Here is a 26218-nt window from a genome sequence, read left to right on the forward strand (position 1 = left end):
TCAATTTGCACTAATTACAAGTAAAAAATTTAATGGAGTAAACAGTATTTCAAACTTTTTAAAATTTTTGGCAATGAAATTTTTAAGTAAGAGCAAATTGTTAATTATTTGAATGGTTACAATTTTTTTAATGGAAGAAATATGACAAACAAAATTTTCCCATAGAAAGTTGCACACAATATTTATTTTGGAGGAAAACTTTTTTGTTTTCCTTTTCCAAAATGATTCATTTTCTAAAATAATATATTTAGTTCTTGTGTTTGGTTGCAACCCTAAAAATATATTTTGTTATTTGCACATAAATTATTAATTTTTGTGTAATAACTTACCCTTATTTAAAAGGGTGCAGTATTAATTTGATGAAGTCTCTATTTTGTCCAAAAATTTACTAAAATTTAATGAGTTTTTTGGTGAAATTTTTTAATGAGTTGGTTTTTTGTTGGGAGGGGGGGGGGGGGAACTTTCTCAATGTCTTGCCCCCAAAGGAAACTATAGGTACGGTTATATAACCAAGGTATGGTTACATAATCATAGCCTAGAGTAAAACTACAATAGGATCTAACCTTTGTAGTTGTACATTGAGGTTATAAATAGCGAACGCTAGACACATACAACCAATGTAGGATAAACATCCATATATATTTTTTTGAATAAATAGTAATACTTATTAGAACACATAAGAAAATAGTAATCGGAGAGAAGTAGCACTGCCAATTACTATTTATTTTCGTGAGTGGTCCTAAAAAAAGCCAGCCTTGACTGTGTAACACGCTCCGTGTTATTAAATTCATCACTGCTAGTTCTTACTTCTTAGCTTAGGTGAGGTGACTCACCCATTGAATCTCGTTCTCGCTGTTGTTGACGTGTGTGGTTATAATTAAACTACAAAGCAATTTTTATAATTTATTTTTTATTATCTGATGTATCAAACTGGCTTCATCACTTATAGAAGGTTAAGGGGTGTGGATGATAGCTAAAAAGGCTATATCCACACCCCTAAACCCCAAATCCTAAGTGTAGAACCAAGGAAAAGAAGATTGGGTGCAAAAGCAATACCTTGTGTTCTTGGTGAAGAGGGAAGAATCAAGAGACTTTGATGTGTTTTTTTGGTGTGTTTTTGGGCTTTTTTTGGTGTTTGGAATAGAGAAAAAACGTAGAGAGAAACTAGGCAGAGAGCAAATTTCAGAAAAATGTGTGTCCCCCCTAGTCTAATGGGTGCCTAGGGCTATTTATAGCCCTAGGCACGTTTTTCGAGGCAGCAGCCATTGTAGGGCTGCCGACAGCCATTCAAGGGCCGCCAACCTCAAAAACCCACTAATCGGGATGATCTTGACACCTTTGAATAGATCTTCATTTTTAGTTTCTAAAAAGGTATGGAACTCAAAAATCCAACGGTCAGATCAAAAGTTATGACTCTCGAAAGTTTGCGGTGCAGTAATCGATGCGTTAACCCAGTTTTTGTGACATCTCGGCCGTTCTAACTCTGATTTTGACCCATGAATAGTCATTGGAATGAGAATTTGATAATCTTCGCAATGACATTAGTTTCAACCTATTCCGATGGATGGATCAAAATTAGGGTTTTTGGGCCCACTCGAAGTCAACTTTGGGTCAAACTTGGTTAAAGTGGCTAAAAATCTCCGAGAAGCTCAGGTTTGATGAAAAACTATGAAAGATGTTATTTTGTGTGGATTTTAACATTGTTTGACCTTTGGTCAACCCTAGGTTGACTAAGGGCATTTTGTTCATTTTGGTTGAAAAAGGTACTTTGAGCGCTCAAGTGTTTGAATGGGTCACGCTACATCATTATATATGTTCTCATGACCCCATGAAGAGAAAATGATTTTTTTGGATTTTTCGGGGTCCGGCATGCAAATCGAGGGCGAACAAAATACGGTATCAACAGTTGGATATTGCCAAATAGAGTTGCAGCTTCTCTCTTATTATTAAAGGGCTTAACAATGGTGGCTGTGTTAGGAATTCTTTTAGCTTCGTCAAAGCTTCCTCACACTAGTTTGTCCACTAAAAGGCCTTTTTCAAGAACTTGAAGAAGAGTAGGCACTTGTCTGTCGCTTGAAAGACGAATCTGTTCAATGCTGCAACTTTTCCTGTTAAGCTCTGTACTTCCTTCACTATTCTAGGGGACTTTACCTCCGTTACGGCTTTTATTTTGTTTGAATTAGCCTCTATGCCTTGTTGAGATACCATGAATCCCAAAAATTTCCATGATGAGACGACAAAGACGCACTTTGTAGGGTTTCGTTTCATCTTATACTTATGCAATGTGTCAGAGGTTTCCTTCAGGTCATCTAGGTGGTCCACTTCATCATTGCTCTTCACCAACATATCATATACGTACACTTCCGCATTTCTTCCTATTTGATGAGAGAACATGCGATTCACCCACCTCTGGTATGTGGCCCCGCCATTCTTCAGTCTGAAAGGCATCACCTTGTAGCAGTATAACCCTTGGCTAGTGATGAATGAGGTCTTCTCTTGATCTTCCTTGTCCATCATGATCGGGTTGTAGCTGGAGAAGGCGTCCATGAAGCTTAAAAGCTTGTGTCTAGCAATTGAGTCCACCAGTTGGTTGATCCTGGGTAGGGAGAAGCTATCCTCTGGGCATGCTTTGTTGAGATCTATGAAGTCGACATACATTCTCCACTTGCCTTGTTCTTTTTTACCATCACTACGTTGGCTAGCCATTCAGGGTAAAACACTTCCCTTATGAAGCCTGCCTCCAAGAGTTTTTCAATCTCCTTAACTACAGCCTTATTGCGTTCAGGTGTGAATATTCTTCGTTTTTGCTGCACTGGTCTACACTTCGGATTAACATTGAGACAATGTTGGATGACTCCTCTATTGATTCCTGGCACATCTTCATGCTTTCAAGCAAAAATGTCTTGGTTCTCTCACAGGAAGTTTGTTATCTTCGTCTTCTCTGAGGCTGAGAATGCTGAACTTATTTTCAAGACTTTGGATGGATCTCTAGAGACGACCTCAATTTCCTGTGATACTTTTGATGGTTCGGGTACTGGTTCAAGTTCGTCTATCATCCATGTGTGGTTTTCCCCTGATGCTAGGGCAACTTGATAGCATTCTCTTGCAAGGACTTGGTTTCCTTTGATTTCCCCTATGCCATGGGTTGTAGGGAATTTAACCTTCAGGTAGTAGGTTGATGTTGCCGCTTTCAACTTGTTGAGCGTTGGTCATTTAAGGATGACGTTGTATATCGATGGGTAATCTACCATGAGGAAGTTAATCTCCTTGGAGACTTGTGCTGGATAAGTGCTTGCAATTATGGTTAGCTTAACAACACCTTTAGGAATAACCCTGTCCTCGGTGAAACTCACTAGTGGGGAAGTGAATGGTCGTAACCTTTCCTTGTTCAACTTCATTTGTTGGAAGATTGGTAGATAGATGATGTCATTTGAGCTTCCATTATCTCTCAGTACTTGATGCATGTTGAACTTTTCCATCTTGAGCATTATAACTAGCGGATCGTCATGGGGCTATCTAACGCCACAAGCGTCCTTCTAAAAAAAGACAATGTCTGGTTCGCTATATCTAGGCGTTTTTTAAGGTGGGAACCGTGAATGTACGCTATTTACCTCTCTGGCATACACCTTCTTTAGTGATCGGGAGGATCCTCCTACAACCAATCCTTCTAAGATCATCCTTATTTCTCCTATGGGGGCTTTATTGTCGCCCGTCTCTAGCTTCTTTTCCTTCTCATCCCTTTGTTGTCTTCTATACAGCTCTATTCTTCGTACGAACTTCTGCAATTTTCCCTGACGGATTAATGTTTCTACTTGGTCCTTTAGGTGCCTGCATTCATCAGTGCAATGCTCGTGGTCCTAGTGGAATCTGCAGTACTTTCTTTTGTTTCATACTTCTACTGGGGCATGAATGGGTCTAGGCCATTGCAAAGCTGGTTTGTCCTTTATCTACATCAATACTTGCTCGATAGGCATCACCAGAGGAGTGAAACTAGTAAATTTAGGTCTTCGATCAGGGAAGTTCTTCTTTTTATCCAATGCATGCCCAGTACCCCGTGTTTCCTTCTTCCTATCAAGGTTGTGACTCGTTCCTTCGTCTCTTTTCCTTTTAGTCGTCACTCCTTTGGCTATTACTGCATCTTCTCCATTCATATATTTCTAGGCCTTATGAAGTAATTCTGCTATTGTTTTTGGCGGACTCTTGATGATTGAGAAGAAGAAATCTCCTGGTAGCAATCCTGCTTGGAAGGTTTTTAGGATTACTTGGTTTTCCGCTTCGTCCACCTATAGTAACTCTTTGTTTAAGCACGTCACAGATTATCTTAGTAATTCTCCCTCTGCTTGGCGTATGTTGAGAAGATGCCCCGGCTTCTTATGTCGTTGTTCACCAATGAAGTGACGAACAAAACCCTTGCTGAGCTAATCGAAGTTCGCAATGGTGCTTGAAGACAGTTTGCCAAACCATACCCTAGCTACGCCCTTTAGTGTTGTTGGGAAGGCCCTTCACATTACTTCATCTGGGGTCATCCGTAAGAGCATCAGAGTCTTGAACAACTCAATATGATCCAAGGGATCTCTTGAGCTATCAAAGGACTCCAATTGGGGAAGATGAAACTTTGGTGGGAGTGGACGGTTCAACACTTCTGTGGTGAATGGTGAGTTCGTCCTCCGGTTCACTCTGTCCAAGTTCTCCATGGCTCTATCTTTTACCGCATTCCAGAGTTCTTCCATCTCCCACCTCATGTTGTGAAGCTCGCTTTCCATCCTTAACGAGTTTTCTTTTGGCGTTCTTGTCCTTCTGTTCGCTTGGCTAGCCAATCCTTCCTCATTGTGGTTTCCTTCAATCTTCTGAAGCTCTTCTTTATTCTGGTTCTCCAGGATCCGTTGTCGTTCCTCATTCTGGGATTCAGCGGCTCTCCTCAATTCTTCATTCTGGTGAGTCACTTCTTCCAAGGTGGTTGTCAGGGCTTAGATTTGTTATGCAGCTTGTTCAGCATCCATCTCATGCTACGAGGTTTTCTTTGTCACTTGGGGAAGACAACTTTGAATGATCAACATTCCCCACAGACGGCACCAAACTAATGATGCAAAAACTTACCGATTTGAGGACCCCGTCTCACCAGATGGACGATCCCGCGGTGCGTCGTGTCTATGGTCCAAGCCTGCAAGAAAACTTGAGAAAGAAGTGTAATACACCGGTGTGGTTTTTGCCAAAAACACTCCAATGCTTAAGTTAGAAATGAAGAAAAATGGTTTAGAGAAAAAAATGACTCAAAGTGGTTTTTGGGTGAGTATTTGTGTGTACTTTTGGATTATGTTGTCCCCTTCTCTTATAGTTGTTTTCCTATCTTTATGGATAATGAATTCTGGTATTTATCGGCAACGACTAGTGTGTCATGAATAGAAGCTCTGAAGTACACTACTCACTTGTTATCGTTGCTCCGTCCGTTACTTTTTGTCATCAACGCACGCAATAAATGCGTAATGCTTGTTTGGATCGTCATAGATACGGAATGACGATCCTGTGTTATTTTCGGCTCATCAATATATATATATATATATATATATATATATATTAGGAGGAATGTCTTATAAAACTGTCTCATAAGATATTTCCTGAAATGAGGGGGGTAAAGAATGACATGCCTTTCGTCAGTATTAAACAATGCTGCTGCAGTGCAGACTGAGCAAGAGAACCGGCGGGGTGATGGTGATTTGTGACGATATTGGTTTCTTGATTTCTTTGAGTTTCGAAATACATCACACATTCTAGGTATATTATATTGCTTTGCATTTTAACCTTTTCTGTTTGCAAACTTTGCATTTTGCAACTTGCTACTACACTCAGACGTGACGTTACTACCAATAAAAACTCTAAACTACCCAAGCTCCAAAGTGCAAACCTTACCTCAATGTTTTGTTTTATAATTTTGTAATCTCTAAACAATTGATGAAGACTGCAATTTCATTCTTAAAAATTTTGCATTTCAACTCTTGTATTGCGTAACAGATTCGTGTGTTAGATTCTCGTCCTCTACTTTTTAAGAAAGGGGCACTTTTTACATGGCTTCGCTCTCTGCTTTTTGCACCACTTGTAGCACAAGGCATCCCGCATTCAGATTTTTTAAAGAAGACAAAACCTACGATCACCTTTCAATTTACATTCAATAAGTATTGGACTTTATAAAAAAAAAAAAAAAAAGTGGGCAAATCTATGGCATCTTTTCTCAACAATAGCTGCGTATATCCCAAAAATGATTCTTCTTGTGGAATAGGTAAACGAATGCTTTAGGACAAAAGAGTTGGTTGGTGATTTATGCCTGCTTCGAATTTTTCCCCTGTAAATGTAATAAAGAGGTGCTGACTTTTTTTTTTTTTTTTTTCACTTTTACTTAATTGTCATTTTTTTAATTAAAAAAAAAAAATATATATATATATATATATACACACATATGTATAACACCTTTTGTAAAGAGAGTAAAAATAAATATCAATTTGCACTAATTACAAGTAAAAAATTTAATGGAGTAAACAGTATTTCAAACTTTTTAAAATTTTTGGCAATGAAATTTTTAAGTAAGAGCAAATTGTTAATTATTTGAATGGTTACAATTTTTTTAATGGAAGAAATATGACAAACAAAATTTTCCCATAGAAAGTTGCACACAATATTTATTTTGGAGGAAAACTTTTTTGTTTTCCTTTTCCAAAATGATTCATTTTCTAAAATAATATATTTAGTTCTTGTGTTTGGTTGCAACCCTAAAAATATATTTTGTTATTTGCACATAAATTATCAATTTTTGTGTAATAACCTACCCTTATTTAAAAGGGTGCAGTATTAATTTGATGAAGTATCTATTTTGTCCAAAAATATACTAAAATTTAATGAGTTTTTGGGTGGAATTTTTTAATGAGTTGGTTTTTTGTTGGGGGGGGGGGGGGGGGGACTTTCTCAATGTCTTGCCCCTAAAGGAAACTATAGGTACGGTTATATAACCAAGGTATGGTTATATAATCAGAGCCTAGATTATAATTACAAAAAAGGTCTAACCTTTGTAGTTGTATACTGAGGTTATAAATAGTGAACGCTAGACACATGCAACCAATGTAGGATAAACATCCATTTTTTTGAATAAACAGTAATACTTATTAGAACACATATGAAAATAGTAATCGGAGAGAAGTAGCATTGCCAATTACTATTTATTTTCGTGAGTGGTCCTAAAAAAAGCCAGCCTTGACCATGTAACATGCTCTGTGTTATTAAATTCATCACTGTTAGTTCTTACTTCTTATCTCAGGTGAGGTGACTCACCCATTGAATCTCGTGCTCGTTGTCGTTGACATGTGTGGTTATAATTAAACTACAAAGCAATTTTTATATTTTATTTTTTATTATCTGATTTATCAAACTGGCTTCATCACTTATAAATGGATTCAAAATTTTTTTTTTTTTCACTTTCACAGTTTTTTTTTTTTGAATTTTTTTTTCACAATTCTAACATAATAAACTATAAATTATTTATCACTTACAAATAGATATATAAAATTCTCCTCAAAAAAGAAAAAAAAAACTTTAATTTTCTTTCCGCTAATATATAAAAACCTATTATTATTATTATTATTATTATTATTATTATTTTCATCATTCACGTTGTACCAAATTACAAAAATACTAAAATAGCATGTGGTCCTAGATTTTTTAGGTTGACAATGACTAGAACCATTAGACTAACAACTACTTAAGAACTAAGACTTTGACTAACAACCACCCCCCCTTTTTTTTTTGCTGAATAACAACTACTTGAAAAGACTTTGATCATGCGGACTCGGAAAAATTAACAGGGCTTCTTGGTGCAGTTTGACCAAATTACCAAATATTATATACATAAGAATTTTATAACTTCATTTATAATTTGTGGATTTTGTTAATGCCCTAAAGGTAGCGGTTAAGATTTTAATATCTTAATACATTTTTTTTTATAAAAAAAATAAAGTAAAATTATACAAATATATACAAAAAATCACAATAACCACAATAAATTTGTGCAAGTAAGCCAAGGAATCATTAACATGTGCATTACATTCTTTTTAAAGTGTGTATTGTGTTTTTTTAAAAGTGTGCATTATAGTTCACAATTGATTATTTATTAATCTTTAACATGTGCCCTTAAGACACTCGTTAGCGGAACTTATTATATATATATACATAAAAATCTTAGAACTTCAGTTATAAATGAAACATGACCAAATTTTAAATGGTGATTCCATGGGGAAACAAATTTAAATAGTTGTTACTAATGAGTGTAGCTCCACGATGCATGAGTGTTTTCAAGTGTTTGCACTGTATGTATACATTCCTAACATTAAACATGGTCTTAAAAATGTTCCAAGCTTATTTGTGCGGTTTTGGGTGGGCTCAAGTTGATGCAAAATATGGCCCTTTGCACTCCAATCTACTGCTCCTATTTTTCCTTTGCTGACTCATTCTCAGTTGTGTAGGCTTGGTCCACATAATGAAGAATGAATATATTTAATCTTGCTTTTTGTCCTAGTCAAACCTTAGGGATTTGTGCGAGCCCAATTCAACCCAATTTCCGGTGTTCTCATTCTCACAGGTAATTGGCTGTAGCTATGGGCATTGGATTGATTGATCAAGTGCCATGATGCTTGTTGGAAACTGGTTGATCAAGTACCATGATGCTTGCTGACCATTTTTTGTGAAGTAAAAATTCCTTGAGGGATATGCATTTTGTGATGTAAAAATCTTTTGCTGGGAACTTGTTTGGTTTTGGCAATGAAATTATCTGTTTATGTAAATTATTTGGGCAATGAAATCTTTTGGCAATGAACTTGTTTTGTTTTGTTTGTTGGCAATTGGTTGGGAACTTGTTGGGTTTTTGTTGAGTGCTTGCAAAATTATTGGTTGGGAACATAGTGTTTTATTTGGGCAGGAATTGTATTTAGCAAGAAAAAAAAAAGAAAAAAGCAAAGCACCTATAGCCGCGTTTTTTAAAAACACAGCTATAGACAAACCTAATGTAGGGGGCTTTAGTCGCATTTCTAAATGCAGCCCAAAGATGGTCTATAGCCGCGTTTCAAAAAACGCAGCTATAGGTTTAAGCCTATAGTTGAAGGTGGAAAAACGTAGCTATAGGCTCAGACCTGTAGTTGCGGTTAAAAAAACGTGGCTATAGACCTGTAGGGGGCTATTGTCGCGCAATATAAGCCGCGTTTGTAAACACAGCTATAGAAAACGCAACTATGGCCTATAGCTGTGTTTTTAGGGTCTGTAGCTGCGTTTTTGAAATGCGGCTATAGCTCGCGTTTTTTGTAGTGGAATACAAATTTTAAAGTATGATGTGAATACAGGTATTAAAGTAGTGAGTTATATGACTTGTGGGCGAACTTGTAATTAGAACCTTAGATATTAAATTTCGATTGAACATTAATTAACTCGGACTAAGAGTTTGGTCATTGGGTCACTTGTTAGGGTGTAGTTTAGCGGTTGGAGACTTGGAATAAGCGGTAATGGTTGACAATTGAATCCAATTTTTTTTGCATTATTTTCATATTTGTAGATCGTAATGGTACAAAAAGAAAGTCATATGCTTTGGAAGAAGCTTGTACAGTTTGGGAAGAGGTCCTAGATATCCCAAGTTTAATCCCCTACTAAGAGTTTCCCTAAATTACCTGATATATGATTTTAGCAGCTAGGGTCATGTATATGTGGTTTGCTCCCTATGATTGGGTTTAAGGGCCCTACTTTGGTGAGATTCCAAGTCATAAAAAAAAAAGGGCCAAGCCATTGGGTCATTGATCAAACCGCAAGGTCAAATAAATAGTTTAAATCAGTTAAAAAAAAAAAATTTGAGAAATCAAATTGCTAATTAAAATTAAATAATTTTCAACTAATATTATTCAAAATCAAGGTTTCACAAGTAATGGCGAAGTTAAGATTTGAGTTTGGTTGGGGGGGGGGGGAGATCAAATGATAAAATTGAAAGCAATAATTCAAGAGAGATTAATATAAGTACATTAAGTTTAAACATGTACTTTAATTACCAAAATTAATTGAAAAAATTAATCTATGTAAAAAGTGTTAAAGACTAGACAATAGCAATACATCTTGAAAGTTCTATATACCACTTCACTACCTTGATTGCTTTTAGAAAAATTACATAAAATTCCTTTTTTTTTTTTTTTTTTTTTTCCATATTTTTTCTAATATTTAAAATTTGAGTTTAGGGGGTGAAAAAACCTAGATTTTAAAACTTTGAAAGGGTCGAAGGATTGAGGGGGAAAATATTAGTAGAGGGATTAAGGCATTATTATCGATTAGTGTTTTGTTTTGTTTTGTTTTTAATAATTATTTTAAGTTTAAAAGGTGTGATCCACTACTTTGAGTTGAATTCTAATGAGGGAGGAATTTTATTTAAACTTTGAACTGTTGTGATATGAAAAAAAAATTGAATTTCAATTATTGTAAAAAATTAAAAGCATTGTATTATTCAATTAGTTTTTATGTTCTCATGTTATACTTGTCTCTCTATCTCTTTTTTGCTAGTATGGGAAATGGGAATTGGAAACCAAGATGTGAATTGAGTAAAAGTAACTTATACGTTCGAGATACGTTGTAAAAACTATACTCGATACTTAATTTATTAGCTTACAAAAAGTCCTGCTAGTTCCTCCCTCCCCCCATAAAAAAGTTAAAATGACAAGAGTGTTCTAACTTCTGACCTTTTATAAATAAATAAATAAATAACATGAAACTAGATTATGTATGGTGAAATTTATTTAGTAGTCCCTATGAGGTTACATCTATCAAGACGTTATATTTATCTCTAGATAGGAAGGTGGGGTTACACTTATCTTTTGGAGGCAAACTCATCTAAAGGTTCCCTAAAGTGCAAAATAACCTATATTTATTCCAATTTAAAGCTAAAGTTTTCGTTAGAGCAAACAAATCTAAATTTACTCCTAATTTATAGCTTAAGTTTCATGTCACTAGAAAATATAACATAAAAGTATGTCATAGAATTATATCTGAAACTAGTCGCTAACCCGTGCGATGCACGAGATAGTTAAACAAAATTTATACACATTCACTTTTATTGGTACAATAATTTGAAAACAATTCTAACTAATACCCAAATGTAAGAGACACATTGACTTACTATTTAAAGTAGCCTTCTGAAGAATTTATACATATTGTGTAACTGAGCCTTAATTTCTCATCAACGGTTAGAAATATAAACTGCAAATATATAAATAAAGACCATGACTTGAGAAGGACACATTAAACTTCAAATTAGAGTAGTAATGTTACTTTCTCAATCTTTGCTCAGTTGTAATAATAATATAGAGGAAATTCAAAACATGGAAAGAAAATAAAAATTACAACAATTAATTCCATTATCTTTCATGCTATACTTTGTAATTGTCCGGAATTAAGTCAACTCAATTTAAATAGTTGTAATAAAATTGGCTTCTACTATCTCTATTCTATAGAGATATGAACATATTGGATTTCTCAAACAATTACCGGTATCGCAATAAAATGATTTATTATTGAAAATAAGAAACAATTAAGCTCATCCCTTAAAGATTTACCTCTTGTACTTGGTAATTTCCATTAAAACTTTAAAATAGATTATTTGCCTTACCTAGATGTTTTCCTTGTGGTGAGGACAAATAAAATGAGACAGGTGCTGCATGACCTTCAAAGCAAAAAAGCTTTCTTCTAGTCAAAAACAAAACTCGTCAAGAGGAGTAAGAGAGAAAGAAATTACTCAATGAAAAACCATGGTGAATGGAGAAAAGATTTTTGAACTTCCAAAGATCCACACAAATTTTAGCCATAGGTGCAAAATGCCAAGTTAAGAAATATAAATATTGATCTACAGGTGCAATTTTTAAATAGAAAATAGCAATTTCATGAACAAAAACCCTAGCAACCAAATAGAAAAACTATAACCTTGATTTGATTTCTCATTTATCAATGATGGTGACTGGAGAATAAGTTGATTTAGTCCATAAGAGTGGACAAAATATAATAGATAATAAAATTAAAGAGAGAAAATTTTCGGAGGACAAAATATTATAGATAATTTAAAAGAATTTTGGTTTAATTCCTGAATACCGCAACTCCATAAAATTCATACTAATAATAATATTTTATGATTGTACAGACTATTTTTTTAGAGTGGTTGATCTCAACATTGGCGTGCATTTAATCTTTCACTAAAAGCAAAGGGAAGTAGATCATGTGCATACATCTTTATGAGCAATTTTTGCAAGTCAGGCGTAACAAACGTGTAACTATTTTGTCCTATTCCTACCATCTAAGAACATATCCTCTCTTATAAGTTGATGATGCCAAGTTTTAATATATCCTCTCCTTTTTTTTTCCCTAAAGAAATAAAAGGACTTTAAAGACATGTCCAATTTGTTAAAATGCAAGTGCTTCAAGCCATAGAACGATTTGATGAAAATTGCAACTCCATGAATTGAATTTGCAAATGGTATTAACTATTGGCTATTAATGCGATTATTAAGCCGTACCACATTGAACATGTTTCTCTATCAAAATATATAAACAAACTAACCTTACAAAAGTTGAACTTTATAAGCTAAAATCTATACCGTGCTTTGTAGATCTTGAATGCTATACCGTGCGTTTAGGGCTTCCTACATCTGGAGAGATAGAGTTTGCAGAAACCAAAGAAAATCTCTCTATAGCTTAAGAAACACAATATACTAAAATTAAAGAGAGAAAATTTTTGGAGGACAAAATATTATAAATAATTTAAAAGAATTTTGGTTTAATTCCTGAACACCGCAACTCCATAAAATTCATACTAATAATAACATTTTATGATAGCGCAGTTAGAATTTTGGTTCTTGAACACTGAATTGGAAATTGATTATATGAGTATTCAATGGTGAACAAAGTACTATGTATTAATTAATATATAAACAAAACTAACCTTGAATGCTATACCGTGCGTTTAGGGCTTCCTGCGTCTAGAGAGAGAGAGAGTTTGCAGAAACCGTAACTTTATATTTCTTAACTTGAGAGAGGGGTAAGGTTGTTAGGGTTTTGAGGAGTTATAATGTTTTTATTTTTATTTTTTATTTTTTAAATATTGCGCTGATGTGGAAAATTGTGCTGGAAAGAGAGAGTTTGCAGAAACCGTGGCTTTATATTTCTTAACTTGAGAGAGGGGTAAGGTTGTTAGGGTTTTGAGGAGTTATAATATTTTTATTTTTATTTTTATTTTTTTAAATACTGTGCTGACGTGGAAAATTGTGGTGCCAGCAGAGGTTTCGGTTTTATATATATATATATATATATATATATAGATATATAGATTATATTATTTTTTTTTAAAAAAAAAAAGCATATTTCAAACTCCAAAATAACATCTATACATATTGCATATCTCCACCTGCTCCAATCCCATGGATAACAATTTGAGCCGAAACTCGAAACTTTATTTTCATTGAAAATTCCAACATCAACTTAATTATAAGATCCTTGGTTACCGGTATCTCCATCTTCATTGTCATCAACTCATCATCTTCAACTAGCTCTTCAAAGTTTAAGTTATCCACATACATTTAAACTCTTGTATAAGGCCACAACCACAAATGAAATAAAAGGAAACTATGTGCACCAACACAAGTAAATTTTGCAATTAATGCAACAAATTAAGCACTATCATGGGTAAGAGTTGCTAATTCATGTTGGAATGACTCCAGTTCCTCCACTTACAAATTTGGTGGCACATTCTCTAATACCTAATTGGCATTCTCATATAAAACCTCGAAATTAATAGGATCATAGTTTCGACGCTTGAAGTAATTTCTACATGAATTTATTGAATATATATGAAAGTTTTACATTGTTTTGTTTAGTGGGGATGAGAGATGATGGAAAATAGGGCGGGTGGAGTTTTCCACCCATGGCCACCAAAGTCCATCCTCTCAAAATTGGGAGGAAAAATGGGAGAAAAAAAAATGTTTATTACATTTACTTTACTATTTTTCCTCTTTTAATAATAATATTTTCTTTTAAAAAAATTTACAACATTTTCTATTATTTCTTGATGTAATAAGGGTATAAAAGCAAATTTATTCAAATAACATTTTTTATTGTTTCACTTTTTAAAATTTTTTTTTATCATCTTTACCAAACACATATGAGGAAATACAAATATATATATATATATATATATATATTATCTTTGTTACATTTTCAATCATCTTACTTTTTCATTTTCTCAACCAAATGGACCATGAAAAGACAAGCAATTAAAAAATATAACTAAGTCAAAAATTAAAATAGTCTTCTTACTAGGAAACGTAACTACAGAGTCATTAATAATAGATTTTTGTCCAAAATTATTGTATACATTTCTAAATAATTTAATCTCACTTGTCAGCTTGCTTTATAAAGTAGGATTTCCATAGGGATACTTATCAATGACATCCAAGAGCTTGAATGTAGTTTGCCTATAATTTTCCATTTCAATGATATTGCATTGGATATTTAAATTTTAGTATTTTACCAATAACCAGTAGAATGAAGATTTTTGGGTAGTTAGTTATCCAATCGAGAATCTAAAGTAAGGTTCATTTCTTTTCTTCTTCCTCTTAAAGCTCTTGGTCATCTCTCTCTCTAGCTTCATGGATAACTGAATACAAATAGACCATAATAGGTCTACAAACACTATCAACAATACAAAAGACACGAACGAGTGGCTCAATGATTTTTACAATTATTGCACATTCTCTCTAAAAAATGGAATCCGGAACATTATCCACAAATATTTCCTGTTACTTTCTCTATCATAGGCTGAAATATTCCATTTTCTAGATATAACCATAGCCCTTAATGCATAATTTTGAGCCAAGATACTCTGCAATACAATTAAATTGGTTGCAAAAGTGTTGATACTAGGGGTGTGCAAACTATCACCAGAGCCGACAACACCGACCCTCCCACACCGCCATTGGCACCGACTGACGGAGCCGATGCCGGTGATCGGAACGCGAATGGAGCTCTGATGCCGGTGCGGTGAGGACATCGGAGATGCAAAGCACGCACCAAGTAGAGCCAAACCGAACCGATACAAATAGAGAGAAATATTTTCAATTCAGATCAGGGGTACGACATCGTTTAGGTGTGTATCTATTTTAAATTTTTTTAGTAAAATGTTGTCGTATTGGGTTATTATAAAAAATAAAAAAATAAAATAAAAAACACACACACACACACACACGCACAAAACGGCATCGTTTTATGTAGGTTTTCAGACACAGACACAGACACAGACACAGACACAGTGGGAATGGGAAAAAGCCCATTGGTCCTTCTAACTATCTTGATTGAGAAAATGTCAAGACCTTTGTGAAATTTCTAGGCATATTTTATGAGGCGACATTTAGATTTTCTGGGTCCTTGTTTGTCACTTCTAATACATATTTCCATGAGCTAATTAGCATTGAAGATCAATTGCAACAGTTGTGTAATGTTTATGGGGATCCACTTTTGAAGAGTATGGTGGTAGAGATGAAAAAAAAAATATGATAAGTATTGGGAAAGTATGGATAATATCTATTTGATACTTTTTGTTGCTGTTGTTCTTAACCCAAGGTATAGATTGAAGTATGTAAAGTTTTGGTTTAGGGAGTGGTATGGAAAGGACAAGGGGGATGCGATGAGCTCTAAGGTTGGGGATGCATTGAAGAGGTTGTATGTGGAGAGAGTGGGTCAAAATGAAGCTTTGAGTTCTAGTGGTAGTGGTGCTTCATTGTCTAGGGACTCCAAGCCAAGTGTTGGCAATGCTTCATTGTCTGATCACATTAAAAGTTATAATAATATGTTTAAGCAACACTTGGCGGACAAGGACAGTGTGGAAAGCAAATTTGAGTTGGATAGGTATTTGTTGGAATCTTCTGAGGACCCTGATGTGGAAGATTTTGACATCTTGATGTGGTGGAAAATGAATTCCTCTAGATATCGAGTCCTTTCCCAAATTGCACGTGATGTGTTGTCTATTCCTGTCTCTACAGTTGCATCTGAGTTTGCTTTTAGTACGGGGGGGCGTGTTTTGGATTCGTTTCGTAGTTCACTATCTCCTAATACAGTTGAAACCCTTATTTGTACCCAAAATTGGTTGAAAGATGTAAAGAAAAAAAGACCAATAAAGCTTTGGGAGTGCATGGATAATGTGGAGGATATGGATGGTTTTGAGATTAACATTGGTAAATATATGTTCATTTTGTTTTTTGTATATATCAATTGTTTATTTATTTGCTCAATGCTTACAAATCATTTTATTTTGAATGAGATTGTAGAAATTGCATTGGTTTGCCCAATGCCTATGGAGGAGGATCCAAGCACCGTTGTGTTGGATGATGATGAGTGATGTGCTACTCTTTGCTTGGAGTTAGTTAGTAGTTAGTATTATGTAAATATACTTGCTATTCTCATTCGTTTGTGTTAATTATAAATATTCTATTGTTTATAAATGTTTTATTATTATTAACACGTGTTTATTTTGTTTTGTTTAGTATTTTGTAGGAGTTCTAGAATGATGCATAGTGCATAGACTTACTGGATAAAGGACTTACAAGAATTAGCATTCTTTTGCCTATATGCTAATTATATCTGTACATGTTATTGGTAGTGGACTTTTCACTAATGATAGTTATTTAGGTATTCATGGGTGAGATTATTATTGGGAATACAAGCAATTAGCATTCTTTTGCCTAAATGCTAATTTAATTTGTATATCTTTCTTTTGGCATTTGTGGACAATGACAAATGGTTCTGCAATACGTTATTAAGTAGATACATTAACGCTTATTGTTATTGACACTGACACACACAGTGACACTAATGATATTATATGCTACATGATAGTATTTTGGGAGTTCAACTCTTATTGAGGTAATTTCAAAATATTTTTGCATGGTGAATGAAATGAAAAAATTTGGATCATTATGTGAACATATTTTTTGCACAGGTTTGAAATGAAAAATACAGTTTTGAAATTTTGGATCATTATGTGATCATTATGAAATGAAAAATACATTATTTGACACAGGTTTCTTGAACAGGTTGATATATTGATATTGGGCTTGAAAGCCCAATTTTTTTATTATTAAAAAAATAGTTTTTTTTTTATTAAAAAAATAGTTTTTTTTAATATTTCAAACCGACCAAACCGACTAAACCGCACCACAAAAACCGCACAGTTATAGGTCGGAAAACCGACCCTAGACGGTGTGCATCGGTTCCAATTATGAAAAAACCGATCTCTATCAGTTCTATAATAAATTTGGAAAAAAATCACCCTTACTGAACTGCGCTCACCCCTAGTTGATATTGTATTTTATCTACTATAGTTTTACATGTAAAACACCAATTTTCACATAAAAAATGTCAAGATTCACATTTTTCACATGATAGTCAATGTGTTTTACCGTGAGAATTGAGCCAGATAGTATCTCCATGTGCCTTAAGTGCGTGGGGGAACACAGGGGCCTTGAGCCTCAAGAGAGAGTGGTGGGGTATTTACACAGTATTCTAACTAATTCAAAAAAAAAAAAAAAAATCAATGTTTTTCATCCACTCTTTTCTCCCCTTATGAAATATAACTTATGCGTTCAAGTAAAATCAAACCGGTGACCCCTCCTACTATTAAGAGGGTTTGAATGCTTCTTGGCCTATAGCCTATAGCCTATAGCCAATCATTCCCTTATACTCAACAAAATACAAGGCGACATTATAATCTATATATTTATATATATATATATATATATATATATATAACCGAAGCTTTTCAAGCTCCCACATTTTTCCACATCAGCATTATTTAAAATATATATATATATATATATATAAAACCGAGGCTTTTCAAGCTCCCACATTTTTCCACATCAACATTATTTAAAAAAATAAAACTATTAAAAAAAAAAAAAAACACCTAAACACCGTAACTATTTATCCCCAAAACAAACCCAATAAAATTTACTTAGTTCAACCCCTAAGCAAAACCCAATACAAAAACGCAAACTCAGCAGAGTAAACTCAATACGAAAACCTATTTCTCTGTCTCTGTCTCTCCTTCAAACGCAAATTCAACCCCTAAACAAATCTCTATCTCCTTCAAAAGCAAACTTAGCCCAACAAGCTATACGCAGATCTTTCTCTCTTCCCCTCCGACGGTAAACGAATTCAACTAAGCCACAAACGCTTTGCCTCACAACCAACGGCTACAGGTATAATCTTTTATATTAATTTTGGGTGTTTAATAGGATTTAGGTTCGGCTATTTTGTTTGGTTTTGATTTACGAAATTGGTTCAGATTTTGTTTTGATTTAGAATTGGTTTTTATCAATACTCGAAACCCTAATATAGGTTCTCCCTCAATTTTGGTTCCTTTCAATGTATCAAATTTTAGCAAGAGCAAGAGCAAGCCGAAGAAGAGGACCTGTGATTTCTGTGATTCTAGGTTCATGATTTGAGATTTAAGTAGAGATTTTTGGATGACAATGGTGAAAGATGATTTCTGTGTATGGGCAAAGTTCATTCTTCGCTTCATTCAGTTATAGTCTAATCCAGTCATGGGTAACTTCTTCTGCTTCGTCTTCTTTTTTTATTATAACTAAATATCGATTAAGTATCCTACTTATCTCTCAAATTTTGAATGGTGGTTGCGCTTTTAATTGTGGCAATTTAAATAGGTTGCAATGATAAATTTGACATAATTACAACAATTTTTTTTATTTTTTTATTTTCTATTATCTAGAACAAAATTGAGCAATTTAGGTTTGAAACAACAATTGAACCCTGGAGCTGAGGAAGTTTAATTGCTGCTTGTTACGGTTACTATGCTGCTCATGCTAATGCCATCAGCAGGATTTTGCTAGAAAACTCTTTAGAGTCATTCATTATGTGTTGATTTATGCAAAAGAGCTATGCTGATTTTTTTACTGCATGCAATGTACAAGTTACAGGGCAATGCAATGGTGTAGTGTAACAATGGCTGGGTTTTTATGCTCTTTAATGCAAACTTTATATTGCTTGGCATTACATAGAGTTGTCATGCATTGCAATTTGTATCTCATACACATTTGATACTTGGCTTGATTATACCCTGTTTGAGTGTTTATCCTTGGTTATAAATTGTGGATATTCTGCCTCCTTTCACCACTCGGTTTGGATTATTGTAATCAAAAGCAAAAGGTGACCTTAAGTCGCCAATGCCTAATTTCAAAGCCTTATATCAACACCCTAACCACCATTGTATCAATTGAAAATAGGGCAGCCGAGTAGGTGAATTTACAGGACAAGTCTGGAACTTTAGTAGAAGAAAGGGTGGTGAAAATGGACAAATATAGCCAAGGCTTTGTGGTTGAGTTTCTATTTCCTTTGATAATTTTGAGAAGCTGCTTTGTGAGTATTTGTTATCTATGTAATTGATTTTAAAAAAAGTTTGTTTAATGATTTATATATGCTTCATAATTGTTCATAAGGAACTGTTAAGAAAATTTTAGCTTCACTACTATGACATTGATTTAAGGGCATCTTTGTAAGTATGTATTTCCATGTTCTTACCATGACAAACTTTACATGGTTTTTCATTTCACCGTAACAAGCAATGGGGGATCACATTCCAGATGTGTGAGGTGAATTAGGACTGACCATTTTTTTAATATATATATATTTTTTAAATTCAGTGGTGTGGGCATGGGAGGAAACCTTGCCGCTTTTACTTCAAAGTAGTTGTTTTCATGGTAAATTTTAATCAATCTCATGCTCAGGTACATGGATAGGAGAATTGTCTAATACAGGTTTCTTTTAAATGTGCTAATAGTAGGAGCTTCTTTACTATTCTATTTTTTGCAGGTTATTTACAGCTGCTGACAGCGATGATATCTCCACAGCTATACAGTTCGTCAATAAGGCAAGGCCATGGATTACATTGATGGCCGTTGGCTAGGAATATGGTGCAAACATGTTGACGAAGTACTTGGTAGAAGCTGGAGAGAATACATCGCATACAGCTGCCATGTGCATAGACAATCCGTTTGACTTAGAGGAGGCTACAAGGTCCTTTCCTTATCACATGGCCATTGGTCAGAAGTTCACTGGTGGACTGATAGATATTCTAAGATCTAATAAGGTTGGTGATTGCTTTCAATCTTCTATCTATTTTGCTTCAAATGCTTTATGCCCCTCCATTCTAGCATTGTTTTAATGTTGAACAAACATAATCATTGATGTGGTATGCTTTGAATTGTGTTGGCCACCATCTAAGTGTAATAACTTACGCTTAATTTTTTAATTGGGAATAACTTATGTTTAATGTCTACTTAACTTCTAAGAACTATTTCAAGGCAAAGCAAAAGGGTTTAACGTGGAGATGGCTTTATTGGCAAAGTCTGTTCATGATTTTGAAAAAGCAATATCTATGGTATCTTAGCACAAGAGATGTGGTTGGGAATGTGAAGATTCCTGTTCTATTTATATAGGTCAAACTTATCTAACTTTGATACCATCATGCTTTAATTTTTGTTCAGGATTAGATTAGTCGTGTCCTACATTTGTTTACTGTTTATAAATCTTCCTGTAAATACTCTGTTTATTTCAATCATTCTTGGCCTTTTTTGGTTAAAAAAAATCAGTTAAAAGAGATGGTTTATTAAAACTTATTTTGGAGCTGTGCTAAAATTTCCCATGATAACAATAATATGTAGGAAACCCCCAAATCAAAAACCATAGCCCCTTCCTATCAAAAAAGAAAAAAAGAAGAAGAAGAAGGAAAACCATAGCTTCTCATCCGTTTGTCTCTCCAGTCTCTATGCTTCGCCTTTAGTGCACCTTCTCCTTTGTCTATGCTCCTAATGATGGTAAGCGATTAAAAGTAAATGAAGAGATTTGTTTTCTCTTTGTTTCACCTTCAGTTCAATTGACAACCGATTTCCTATTGGTTTTTTGTGAGCTTTGTAGAATTGGGATTGAAGGGAGCAAAATCAAGATGCCGTGGACGTCCTCTTTTGATTCAAATTCGTAAAAGCTTCCTTACTCTCTTTCTCTCTCCATGTGGCGTGAGGTCAAATATTTGCTTTCTCTGTTCTAAATAACAATTTATAGAACTCAATATTTTATGTTAAATAAATATACGATGTACTCTTCTATATAATGCAGATTTGTTGTATTATGTTCTTTCTCTACTCTTTTTGAGTCATAGCAAAAGAATTTAACATTAGTAACTATATTCTATTTATTTATTATGAAAATAAGATTGCGATCATTATTGCAATTTGTTTATTTGTTTATTCATAGAATATATGTAACTATGAAAATATCTTCATTGCCAATGGACCTATGGTAGTGGTATTAATCTTTTCGGCATGTATGTATTTTTATGGAGCTAATATACATGATTTCTTTTATTGGGCACAAGCATATTGTGTACTAGGTTTGACAATGTTTAATATTTGAATTAGTGAAGATTTTATGTTATGCTTGGGTCTTCTCCATTTAGTTGTATTATTTGATTAGTGAGTCTTGAGACATTCTGATTTAGTCCAGCAAATGATAATTGCAATATTGTTTTTTTCTTTTTAAAGAATCCCTTGCATCGCACGGGTTAGCGACTAGTTCTTATAACATCCCTTACATTTTTTGGTTTATAACAATTTTCACATTTAATGTGCACTTAGACATCATTTCTTATATGTTGAAAACAGGGTAGAAAAGGTTTTTTTTTTTTTTTTTTTTTTTTTTTTTTGTGTGTGTGTGTGTGTGTGTGTGGGGGGGGGGGGGGGGGAGGTAAAGATGGTATACAACTTGTAAATCATTGAACATTAATATTCCAATATCAATCATCTTTATTCTCTAATTTTATTAATGTAGCATTTGGTTTGTGGAGAGTGTTAGAGTTTATGCCCTAAAATCCAATTTATTGGCATGTTGTAAATAATTAAATTGTTTAATTATATGAGACTATTTGTAAATGAATTAAATGGACATTATCATAGTCCTTGATATGCATTGTATGTGATTTGTGTGATTTAGTTATAGAAAATATAAATCACAAGTTTCTTATAAACTCAAAATGTAGTTCGTAGTCGGTGATGATTTTCATTTGTGAAGATTATAATACATCAACTAAGATGATTTGTCTTAATCATAGAAGTGAAGACTTCTAGTTGATATGTTGATGTGTTTTAAGTGTGTAAGATATATTAAATTGGACTACTGTGAGATTAATTATTCAATTAACAACTGTCACCTGAATAATTAATCTCACAATTTCTAATTTCATAGATTCTCAATCCTAAGAGGATTGTGAACCCGATCATGAAATGTAGAATAATTTGATATATCAGGAATTAGATCTAATTTAACGGTCAAAACCCCAGTATGTTGGGTAACCACACGTAGTGTTAAGGGAACACATATTCTTAAGATGGAATCCATAATCTCTTTCATAGAGACACGAAATATCCTCTTGAGATAAGTTTAATGGAAACTGGTTATTCAGGGTCGACCACTTTAGTAAAGAGTTACTAAAGTGTATATTTATTGAAATTGGATTTCATAAATATGAATAACTAAAAGATTAAACCGGGGACTCAAGGAATAAAATAGATGTTTACAAAGTGATAGTCCATTATGACTTTATTCACTATGGATATTTCATAGAGGGGTTAAATGATATTATATTAGAGTCATCAGTCATGAGATATAATTTATTAATAAGGCCTATAGTGCAATTATATTTCTATAACGGTACTTGTTATATAATTAATGGTAACTTTGGACTTGTCAAGAGTTGACAAATAAGTTTGAAACCCATTGGAGCTAGAGCCTTATTAGTCCCTTTGGTCTCATCCCAATCCACAAACTTAAGCCTAATTGGGTTGGCCCAAAAGGCTAACCCAATTAAATAATCAATTATTTATTTAATAAGAGTTATTAAATAAAGTAACTGCCCAGACAGTTAAAATGATCGTATGATTAAAAGAAGAGAAAACAGTTTTTCTCTACAGTATCTTTGGAATACACTTCTACAAAGGAAAATCAACGTACATAAGAACTGATTGAGAGACTACTCATCTTAGGCACCATATGGAATTGGGATGAAGATTGAAAATATTCTCAAGTCTTGTTTTTGAATTTTACTGCATCAAGGTATTCTTTCTCTTCTTTATTCTAGAATTCAAGGTTATATATTACCTTTCATGAATGAAGTAGATCCTTGTGTTGCTTTCGGTGTGGGTTTTGTATGAGATGCAAAACCAATTTTTCTAATAGAGAGTTCTTTAATTATCTAGCTTTCTGGAAAAGTTATGCCTATAAATCTAAATTCTTAGGAATTTAATTATTTTCATTTTTTATTAACTAGTAATTTGATAAGATTTCCGATAATATGAATTATGTATATTTTGTACTTGAGAGTTCAATAGAAATGATTTATTATTTCCAAAATATTCCTGTACAATGCAAACGTTGGATACCTCCTATATTTTAATTATGATTATAAAAAATCAATAATAGCAATATGTGGGAAAAAAAATTGATTGAAGGAAAAAAAATAACAATAGCATCATGTAAAAATAAATGAAAAAGTTAAGACATTGGATAAATACCTTACAATATTCTTGATTATATTACCATAACAATAGCATTAGGAAAAACAAAAAAAAAAGTCTGTCAACAAGAGACCAGTCTCGCCTATGACGTTTATAAGAGTTTTATATGGGCATTACTCATGTAATCAATATATCATATAAAATCATATAATATCATATTATATAGAATAAAAGTTGGGCTTAGACGCCGTGGTTGCGCCATGTGTCTTCACCAAATCGTAGAAATTTTAATAGATTTTTGAAAAATAAATATAATTTCTTTTTGTTCTTATCTTTTTTTCCTATAATTTCTAAGTTGATAAAAATTTTAATTTGAAATCACTTCTTTAGATAAAGTTTGATAGACACAAAAACTTGATAATTTAATATCAACTTAACCTCTTCTCATCCATTAAGGAAAAAAAAAAAATTCTTAAGCTTCACACTTTCATAAATTTTTATAGATATATATATATATATATATATATTTTGTTCTTATCTTCTTAAATTGCATGATTTTTTTTTTAGAAGATAAGAACAAAAAAATATATTGAAGAAAAAATATATTAGTACATAATGACATATTTCATCAAATTGATTATAGGAAACAACAAAAAGAGGGGCTAACAATGGAAATGAAGCAATTGAAGAAAAAATCTGTGCCGAAGTAAAGAAAAGAAAGATTGTGAAGAAGTAAGTACAATTGCACAAATAAAAATTATTTGGTTCTTTTTTAAAACTTCACACTATTTTTATTTTCCTTAAGAAGAAAATAACTTTTGTATTTTTTCTGTTTTGCAAAGAAATAAAAAAAGAGAAAGTGGAGGACCGAATAGAAGTGTTAGACGATTAGAGAACATATAAAATATTTAAATGAAAGACTAATTTCATATTTAGAGTTTTAGATTGTTTTCATTTTAGAATGATTTGAGTTTGGAAAAATTTACTTTTAAGCTATTGTATATACGCTAATTCAGTTAATAGATTTTATTTCGGATAGGTTGACTTAGTTTATTGTACATGTTTTCGGTGTTGCACTCTTTTTTTAACAAATGTGTTACTAATTTTCTTTCATAAAAAAATGTGCTAAAAAGAAGGAAGGATTTTGATGAATATTACACAAGACTTCTTGCTGAGATTTCTTAATTGGAAGCAAGGTTTCAAGAGGTAAAGGATCACACAACTCTCTTATTTTTTAATTATACAAAATTCAATTATTTTTTAGATTTTAAAAAAATAGATATATATTTTTTTATCTTATATACAGAGAGAGAGAGATTTCATTAATAATTGTTATACTATTTTTACAATTTGCCATAGTTTTTAAAATATTTTAAAAAATATATATTTTTTTTAAAAGCCCAACTTGAACTTACATAATATTCATTTTAATTGTTATTCAATTTAATTATTATCAAAATACCATGTGGCTTCACCAAATTGCAGAAATTTTATTAAATTTTTAGATTTTTAAAGAACTAAAAATGAATAGTATACTATCAGGATTCTAATTTATTTTTATCATTAAATTAAATTAGATTAACATTATTTTTTTTATTTGTTAGGATATATTTCTTAAATTAAAGGATAATATTGAACATACAAAAATTTAATTTAGATAATATTTATCATCTAATTAACATTGTTTTATTTGTTTGGATATATTTATTAAATTAGGGGATAATATTTAACATTCAAAAACTTAATTTAGATAATATTTATCATCTAAATTTTCTAAATTTTAATATTATTAAATTAACATTATTTGATCAAAATATCAAGCTACAAAACTTGATTATTAAGGGATAAGCGCAATCCAAATTCTTCAAGAGGTAATTAATATAAATCTATCCCAAGAAATAGTATATATCTCCAATAATTTGATAATCTCTATCTATTCTAAAAAACAGTATATATCTCCATTAATTTGATAATTTCTACATTAATAACATTTAAAATATATATATATATATATATATCAAAATTCCTTATAGCTATCAACCACGTTCTCTTTCTCTCTCTTTTTTTTTCTAAAAAAAAAAATTTTATATGTTACGTTATGTTGAATCAACTCTTTTTTTTTTTTTTTATTCTATTCATATGACCTTTTTTTAATTCCAATTTTTATGGGATAAAAACAAACACATTGATTAGATATCTTTAATTTCAATTAGATTTAAATGAATTATATTTCAAATGGAACTCCACCAATATATATAACCCTATATATCCTTTTTGGAGTGAAACTTATTTCAATATGTGAATGCATAAATCTTATGGCAATGCAGGTATGCATTCTTTCTTCTTTTATTGTTATTATTTTCATTTTGTTTATTTTCTTTAGTGTTATTATTGGTTTTTTGTCTTCATGTGATTTTAATTAATGAATTCAAAACATTCGAAAACATTGTTAAGTTTCTAAAGGCTCCTTCTTCATTTTTGTATTTTGTTTTTATTAAATTGATTAGGTTTTGTGTATTGGTTGCCTTTTGTTTAAATTAATTTTCTTAGCTTTGATCTAATTTATATGCTTAGGGTTAGGGTCTTAGAATTAA

General features: G+C 32.6%; 2 long non-coding RNA genes across 3 annotated transcripts; both read left to right on the forward strand.

The window, feature by feature from the left end:
- The first annotated feature begins 16205 nt into the window (after positions 1-16205).
- Positions 16206-16900, forward strand: LOC126716396 (uncharacterized). The gene is made up of 3 exons (XR_007652106.1): positions 16206-16277; positions 16371-16483; positions 16587-16900. It is a non-coding gene; the product is annotated as an uncharacterized LOC126716396 (long non-coding RNA).
- Positions 16901-18094: 1194 nt separating this feature from the next.
- LOC126717988 (uncharacterized) lies at positions 18095-21346 on the forward strand. 2 transcript variants are annotated; one of them, XR_007652798.1, is made up of 4 exons: positions 18095-18299; positions 18482-18648; positions 19930-20206; positions 20781-21346. It is a non-coding gene; the product is annotated as an uncharacterized LOC126717988 (long non-coding RNA). The 2 variants fall into 2 exon arrangements; XR_007652799.1 differs by lacking the exons at positions 18095-18299; positions 18482-18648 and adding an exon at positions 19747-19817 and having other exon boundaries at positions 19930-20133.
- The last annotated feature ends 4872 nt before the right edge of the window (positions 21347-26218 follow it).

The sequence above is a fragment of the Quercus robur genome, chromosome 3 (assembly GCF_932294415.1).
Source record: "Quercus robur chromosome 3, dhQueRobu3.1, whole genome shotgun sequence".
Classification (NCBI taxonomy): domain Eukaryota; kingdom Viridiplantae; phylum Streptophyta; class Magnoliopsida; order Fagales; family Fagaceae; genus Quercus; species Quercus robur.